This window comes from Dreissena polymorpha, chromosome 1, assembly GCF_020536995.1.
Source record: "Dreissena polymorpha isolate Duluth1 chromosome 1, UMN_Dpol_1.0, whole genome shotgun sequence".
NCBI lineage: Eukaryota > Metazoa > Mollusca > Bivalvia > Myida > Dreissenidae > Dreissena > Dreissena polymorpha.
In genome coordinates this window covers 41,226,388-41,235,478 of record NC_068355.1, presented here as the reverse complement: position 1 = coordinate 41,235,478, position 9,091 = coordinate 41,226,388, and the positions used below count along the sequence as shown (strand labels likewise).

The window sequence follows — 9,091 nt, the reverse complement described above, 5'->3', positions numbered from 1 at the left end:
AAATGAATTTCTTTATGAAATATTCTAAATATAGATATAAATATACTTGACACCCCTAATTTTGGAAATAAATTGATCCAATTTAGAAAGATGGGAGAGTCCACTGGGCATAAATGGGTTAATTATGTCAGGGACCTATACAAATATGTTTGTATAGGTCCCTGATTATGTTTGCATAAAAATAAATCTTTTTTTATGGAAATGTATGTTTACAGATTATTAACATAAGTTTCCATAAACCAATCATACAGATTTATTTGTATGCATAGATAATTCATGTAAACCTTTTCTGTAAATTTAACTTTTGTCAGTGCTGGGATGGTATGCACAATACATGAACCTCATACACTCGATGATGGAATTTTTTTTATTTCTGTACATTATAAAATATCTGCCATAAGTCCTAGAACAAAACTGGTATCTTTAAAAAGTAACTTGTATCCTATAAATATTTTTTAGCTAATGCAGTGAACTTTACTTATTGATCAATTTAAATGACAAGGATAAATCATTAAATAAATTTTGGTGTTATATATGTTATGAATTGTTATGCCCCCAAATGGTGGTGTATAGTTTTTTAACTGTCCGCCAGTCAGTCCGTCCGTCTGAAAACTTTAATATTGGTCATAACTTTTGTAACATTGAAGATAGCAATTTGATATTTGGCATGCATGTGTTTCTCATGGAGCTGCACATTTTACTTTTATATTGTCATGTTATTATAAACTGAGTTCCTAAAACCATGCAAATACTGCTTAATCACTGGTTCTGTATGTAGCATCAATGTTACTTGAATATTAACATTTTCTTTAAGAAATTTGTTCTCACTGCAGACTCAAAAAAACTTTGAATAATTTAGTTTGCAAAAGGTATTGATCGCATTGAATGAATAACTAGTATTGGATTTTTTGGGTATAACAAGTATTGGATTTGTTTATATGTTGTACATTATATGAATCTTTTATTTGATTTTATTCAGTTTGTTCAAGTGCGATTACTGAATGTAGACTACGTGCCTATTTATGTAAAAGTAATGTGCGGTATAGTTAAAGCATATGTCTTATCTTATGGATCCATGTTTTTACATGTTGTACACTTGTACTATATTTTAAGAAAGTGATTAGTTACTGAAACATTACATCCAACTAGTATAACATGTGTATTGTTGAATGTTCATGTAACATGTGTATGTTTTTTATGTATAGTTATTTTGTTGTTGTTTTTTTAATTTGAAGGTATTGTACATTAAAGAATATTGTATGTATGAAACGAAAAAATAGTGTACTATTTGAAAAAAAAAAATGCGAAAAAATAACTTACCATATAATTTGTATAATATTTACTACATTTAAGTTATTTTGTCGTATTTGTTTTTTAAAGCTAACAATATTATTTAATTTCCTACGTACAATATTATTTAATTTCCTACGAGCAAATATATCCCTCTAGCTCATCTATATATTTTTTTCGCATAGATAGTCGATGTTGGGATATAGATAAATGAAATTAACTAGTTTGTATAGATGGAGTTATTAATTTTACTTATCGATTGCTCTCTAAATAAAATGATTGTACTTTATATACTCTAAGCAACCATATCGCTATACATAAACTATAGTTTTGCTTTAGTATAGGTTGTCAACACAAGGATATTACTTATACTTAACTTCAATTAAGTGTAGCATAGGTAGAGGTATCATTTATATCATACAGCTTTTACATTGTCAGTATTACTCAATTCTATATTTCTACAATTTTGTAATTACGAATGAAAAACAATGCAAGTATATACTTTATGCAATTATATATGTCCTAACTTTATATTAATGTATGTAATTCTTGTTTTAAAAAAATCATTTAATAATTATATTTTTCACTTATGAACTTTGGTACAGACAGGGACCTATACAAGTACAGGTCCCTGGTACAGAATAATGTAACGAAGTGTTGTTATTATTAAACTACATTTGACATTATGTGGTCACTATGTATTAACAATATTAACATTCTCACGAAAACATGTTTATTCCTTATATTGTAAATTGAACTTTTTTCGAAGTGATGCATGATTTGTATTTACTTCAAAAGCATGCTGTTATTGTAAATGTAGTGTAAATGACGATTAGCTTAATATGCTTTAGTCAGAATAAACATTTATGTTCTATTAACTGCATTTAAATCTTTGTCCATAATTTTGTCAAAACCATTCTACAACACGTTTTATATTCATTTCTTTGAAGATAATTAAAGGAATAAAACACTAAACTCCTTTGTACACACTATTTAGTAGTAACTGTAAATGCCAGATTCAATTGTCTCATCATTATTACACCGTATCATGTGTCCACTGTTTTGGATATCTTACTTGCATGTGCGAGGATTTGATTTATTAATGTTGTTTTATTTATTGATTGTTCGAGATATATATGATAATAAAACGAATAAAACATGAGTATATATATATATATATAGAACTACTAAAACACGAAAACCTTTCTTGTTTTTTGTCTGGTTTGTACGCAAAATGCAGAACTAAAAAATGCATCCAATATTTATTACCTCGTAAATTCTGTTGATGTTTTTTCATGACATGACCTCGAAATCCTGATACACTTTTATACTCCGCGCCACAAACAGGACAAATATAGCACAGCTCTTTCGTGCTTGCTTGCGATTTATTGTTTGCCTCATCATCAGTATAATCACCTAATACCAAATCTAAATCTATGTCGTCATCCCATGAAAGGAAATCTTTATGTTTATAAGACATTTTCAGTAAATTCCATGAATCCGACGTTCACTATGACTTAAGGGAGTCCAAATGAATATTAAAATGACATTCGAAAATTTGCTGCGTCGGAGGTTAAAAGAACAATTATACATTTTGAGTTGTTTGCACTTAACATGTCTTGATAATGTTGCTATTTTAAACAAAACATGGTAACATTTTAATTCTATTAAAAGACCGGTCTTTTGTACATGCATGTACGTGCGATAAACAACGGCAATTTAACCCTGGCGAAACAACCGGCAATTAATATTCATCAAAGAGTCCGATAATTGGGTGCCCGTTCGACATACTGCGTAATAATAAGACTAATTAATGATTGATTTTGAGATCAACAACACAACAATTAAACGAATACGTACTTGTTTATTTACCATAATATAATTTGAATCCGAAAAAACGTAACGCGTTAAATAAGCGAAATCCCTCGCAATCTATATCGTGTAGCCGCATTATCGCTACACAGGACCAATCGATCGAGATTATCAAATCTCGCGCACCGGTTTATTATCGCTGCACCGGGACCAATCGATCGAGATTAAAGTATAGGTCCCTGATCTCGCGCACCGGTTTATTTTGCGTGCTGTAACGGGATATCGCGAGGTTGCTAATCCCTTTGTTTGTATAGGTCCCTGGAAAAATGAAGGCATAATTTATGATGATGGATTTGCATGTTTCTAGCAACATAAATAACGAAGCAGTTTACAGAAATTGGAATTTGCCAATTAACAAAAAAGTTGTGCTTAAGAATCAAAATGTCTCTTTTTTAGGATTTCAATCAGCTTCGGATATATCTATTCATAAAATAGAATTTATCGTTTGAATACAACTATAGATAAGTAAACGTTCATTCATCTTCTTTGAGCTATTACAAAGCTATGTGTTTTCAAAAAATGCATTTAAAATATGCACCATACATTTCATTGAAATGTAACATTGGTACAAACACAAACAATAATATAGCTTGTATTGACCAATCCATAAGAAAAAGCGGAGACAAATGTTAATCTCAATTGTTTTTTTAAATAATTGATTAAGGACTAATATTGTATCATCATTGAGCTTAAACAAATCAAGAACTTTGCAAATAATGCAAATTAAATGTACACCACACAATGCACTGAAGTGTACAATTTGTTAACCCTTAGCATGCTGGGAAATTTGTCGTCTGCTGAAGTGTCGTCTGCTGAATTTCTAAAATTAGCATTTTCTTAGATTTTTTTCACAGAATACTTTCAGAATAGCAAACAGTTTGAATCCTGATGAGACGCCACGTTCTGTGGCGTCTCATCTGGATCCAAACAGTTTGCAAAGGCCTTTAAAATTCGATTCCAGCGCTGAAAGGGTTACGATACCAACATGAATAATATAGGGCTAGTATTTACAGAGCCTTGGCCCTTCCGCAAAAAGCAATGACATATGTATACAAAACTGAAAGCGGTCTAGCAATTAAAAAATGACTAAAGTTGTATTGTCCTTGAGCTTATACAAAGTTATGAGTTAGTAAATAATGCAAATTAAATGTGAAACACACAATGCATTGAAGTGTAACATTTCTAAAGATACCAACATGATTATCATAGGTCAATTATTGACCGAGCCTTTTGAAAAGAGCATTGACATACACATTCAAAACCGAGACTGGTAAAAAAAAAAAAAAGACTAAAATTGTATAATCTCTGAGCTAATACAAAATTATGCCTTTGCAATTCATGTAAATAAAATGTGCACCACACAATTTATTGAAGTGTAACATTTGCAAAAATACCAACATGATCAAAATAGTGCTACTATTGACGGAGTCTATTGAAAAAAGCCTCAACATATGTTGATAACACGTTTAACTAAAAAAATTAAAAAATAACTGAAATTGTATCATCTTGGAGCTAATACAAAATTATGCCTTTGCAAATAATACAAATAAAATTAGCATCACACAATGCGTTGAAATGTAATGTTTGTAAAGATACCCATAGGATTAATATAGGGCTAGTATTGACTGAGCCTTTCGAAAAGAGCCACGACATATGTTGATCAAACTGATAGTGATTACAAAATAAAAAAAATGAATTAAATGGTATTATCTTTGAGCTAACACAAAATTATGCCTTTGCAAATAATGCAAATTAAATTTGCACCACACAATGCATTGAAATGCAACGTTTGTAAAGACACCAACATGATATATATAGACGAGTTAACGCGTGACGTCACACGCACCTGCAAAGTTTAGACTCCGCCCACTGGTTGGCAAAAGAGGTGCAATTTATATAAGCGCATATAGAGAAGGTTGACGAAATCTTCGTTTTTAATGATAATCATGCACAATATCGAATATAATTTTACTAATTATGTCTGAATAAAACATTAGCATGCAAGGAAATGCATCTTTGGAACGATTTTATTGTTTTTATTATTATTTGTTTTTACTGACAACGAACTCGGGAGTGGAACACAATCTAAGAGCTCGGTATGTGGTTAAACAAAAATCTCTCTACTTGGCACTTCATCGCGACCATTTTTAGTTAAAAACTTCTCAGAAATTAAAATTCTTTTAGAATGAATTAAATTTAATGAACGAAAACAAATAAGGATAAAAACAAACAACGAATAGGTCAATTGTATGTACGCGACATAGGGTAACTGATTTGAACCTTTATGTGTCTGGAAAAACTTACCTTCTTACACATTCAATAAATTCTTTTATTTAATGTAATTGTTTTATTTTATTGTTCACACTAATTTTGGCACTCTTTGTTGCAGCATTTATATCCCGGTGTATAATTGCACCTTTGTTATCACAAACCGATTATCTCGTTATGATCGGATACTGTCCAGACAAATACAAAGAAAACATGGTGTCATAAACCCAGGGACCTACACTTGGACCCCTGCATAAACCACATGTTGCAGACGAGTGTCTGGTCAGTAAACATAAGTCACGATACCTCTATGTCATCTCTTGGCATATTGAGCAATCATTTAAGCCACATTTTAAAGCTAAAAATACTGATAAGTTAATTTTTTATGAAATATTTTAACAAAAATGAAAACATTTGTCGGAAATGTATAAACGGGAACGAGTGTATATATTTATTAGCCAGTTAAACTTAATAATACATTGTTTAATAACTATACATTTAAATATTGTGCAATTTTACTGCTATGCAATTAAGGTATTTAACGGGTACCGGCAAAAGTTAACTCCGCTATTATGTGTAAAGATTGTACATTACTGCAGGGTCCGAAACACGATCATGAACATAAGCAGTCACAAAAGGGGCCGTTAGATAAATTAAATATATGCATCTATCATAAAATGCTATATTTTTATCACTCCTTATTACTAATAGAGATTTCAATATACATGCAAAGACAGTTACATTTGGGTAATTAATATGCAGGGTTTTTCCGTTTGTATGGTAAATTGAATTTATATTCATTCAATGTAAACGAAACGTAAATTCATTCAATGTAAAAGAAAATTACCACAATATTTAAAAATAGTACTGTATTCCGCTTTTTAGGGCTTTTTTTATAATTGATTAAATGCACCTCTGACTCTATTGATCGCTGATGAAATAAAACACTATCCACACCACTTAAAATTATAATACAATTAAAATATGTTTTATTAGTGTTTAAATATAATTTATTCAAGTCTTATTATCAGAAAGAATACGGCTAATTTATTGTTTTGTTTTGTGGAATTGTCAGTATTAAGTCTTCCGATCACGTTTACTCTATGCTAATAACTACTTCGTATTTTTATGAAGAGGAAATTTTATTTGTGAATATACATTTATTTTTTAAAGAGTTTTAATGTTTATTTCGTATTTATTATCAATTTATTGACTAAACAAAAGCCCTTTATACATGTTTTACGTTACTGTAACCAGTGTTTTTGCCAACCAGTCAGTGCGCATGCGCGGAAAATCCCGAATGTAAACAATAACAATTAACTCGTCTATTAGGGCTAGTATTGACTGAGCCTTTCAAAAAAGAGCCACGACATATGTTGATGAAACTGATAGTGGTAAAAAATAAAAAAATGACTAAAATTGTATTGCTTTTGTGCTCATTCAAAATCATGAATTTGCAAATAATACAAATAAAATTAGCATCACTCAATGCGTTGAAATGTAATGTTTGTAAAGATACCAATAAGATTAATATAGGGCTAGTATTGACTGAGCCTTTCGAAAAGAGCCACGACATATGTTGATCAAACTGATAGTGATTACAAAATAAAAAATGACTAAAGTTGTATAATCTTTGAGCTAATACAAAATTATGCCTCTGCAAATAATACAAATAAAATTAGCATCACTCAATGCGTTGAAATGTAATGTTTGTAAAGATACCCATAAGATTAATATAGGGCTAGTATTGACTGAGCCTTTCAAAAATAGCCACGGCATATGTTGGTGAAACTGAAAGTGGTAAAATATAAAAAAATGACTAAAATTGTATTGCCTTTGTGCTCATTCAAAATCATGAATTTGCAAATAATACAAATAAAATTAGCATCACTCAATGCGTTGAAATGTAATGTTTGTAAAGATATCCATAAGATTAATATAGGGCTAGTATTGACTGAGCCTTTCAAAAAGAGCCACGACATATGTTGATGAAACTGATAGTGGTAAAAATTAAAAAATGACTTAAATTGTATTGCCTTTGTGCTCATTTAAAATCATGAATTTGCTAACAATACAAATAAAATTAGCATCACACAATGCGTTGAAATGTAACGTTTGTAAGAATACCAAAATCAATAGTATAGAGCTTTATTTGACCAAGCCTTTTGAAAAAAGCCACGACACACGTTTCTCGGATTATGGAAGTGTAAACAATGATACGCATGATTTGGTGAAAATACCCACCGTTGTTTTATAAGTAAATACAAAGCATAGTCGAAAACAAATGAAACAATAAGATGTATCAAACTCAACAAACCTTTGCAATGAATACTTCTGTGTTGGCAACACTTGGTTAATTTGTACTCTTATTATTTCTCGATTGCTTTGTCACGGTCTCGCTTTGTCAAAATGGCGGCTGTTAAAATTTGCCTCGAAGCGCGAAGTCTCGTTGGGTCGCAAGTCTCGTTCCCTTTTGCGTAACAACGCGATAGCTTGTTCTTCGGTTCAGTGAGTGTCTCATCCCTTTGTTTGTATAGGTCCCTGATTTTTCAAAATTCTCTCATTTTCATGAGCATGTATGCATGAATGCGTTGGAAACAGTTATTTGAAGCAATCGCTTATTATTTAAGACTAATATTGAATTGGTAGAAGACATAAACAGGACAAGTGCAACCTACAGCATAAATATATCAAGTTATGAGTCGCTCACACAAAGTATGAACCACTATTCAGAATGTATGTTATAGTGAAAAAATCACAGTACAATATGCTAAGGGTTGCGCATAAATTGTATTTATTAGAAATTGGTATTCATTAAGTTAACAATAAACAGCTTTGACTCATTACTTAGTAAGGATAAAATCTAGCATCAATTAGTTAAGGGCCAAAAATAGAAGGATAATTGCTGTACTAATATCTTAAATATCCATAGCAACACACCAATCAAGGAAGGTCTCAAATTGACACCAGTTACTAGTGCTGTATATTATTCCATACATAAATGCCTTTTGTGTCATACAGTTTATGGCTATTAGTGTGTTGATATGCGCCTTATCTGTTATCAAGGGATTATCTCAATTTGATTATGTCTGGCACAGTATGATATTAGATGAGAGATATCCCTTTCCCAATTAAGTCAACTTTGCATGATAAACCTTATCCCTATGCCTGACAAAGGGGTGCCCCTATGACACCATGGTCCCATTCCCCCTTGGGCAAACACCATGTCCTTGTTTTAATGTCATCATCATGATTAATAAAGTTGTATTTGAAGCTTTAATAAGCTTAGCAACATTTTCACAACATGAAACTAGTTTTATTTATTAAATAACAGTGTTGTAGATGAAAATCAAAATCAGTTAATACTTTTGAATGTCAATTTAGAAATTCTTTCCATTCAGAACTGGTTTTAGTACCCATTCTGTGTTGCTTATTACGCGCTTGTACTGTAGTGTACAATAACAATAAAGGACATTAAAATAGTGTTTTGTTAATATCAACATGTGCTTTAAACATAGTAAGACAATTATATGTTCACAAATCTGTATTTTCAAAGAGCTTGTAATCCTGAGAATATGCAAAAGACTTGATGTCCTAATAATATTCAGAAATATCTTACTGACAGTACAGTAACTAAATGCTGGCGCATACATCCACGATT

General features: G+C 30.9%; 1 protein-coding gene across 1 annotated transcript in view; it reads right to left on the bottom strand.

Moving 5' to 3' along the window:
- LOC127869513 (uncharacterized) overlaps positions 1-7,969 on the bottom strand; it is a 32,822-nt gene extending 24,853 nt beyond the window's left edge. The window contains exon 1 of the mRNA XM_052412158.1: positions 7,748-7,969. The gene's annotated coding sequence lies outside the window, so the exon portion shown is untranslated. The remainder of the gene's footprint in view (positions 1-7,747) is intronic.
- Positions 7,970-9,091: the final 1,122 nt, after the last annotated feature.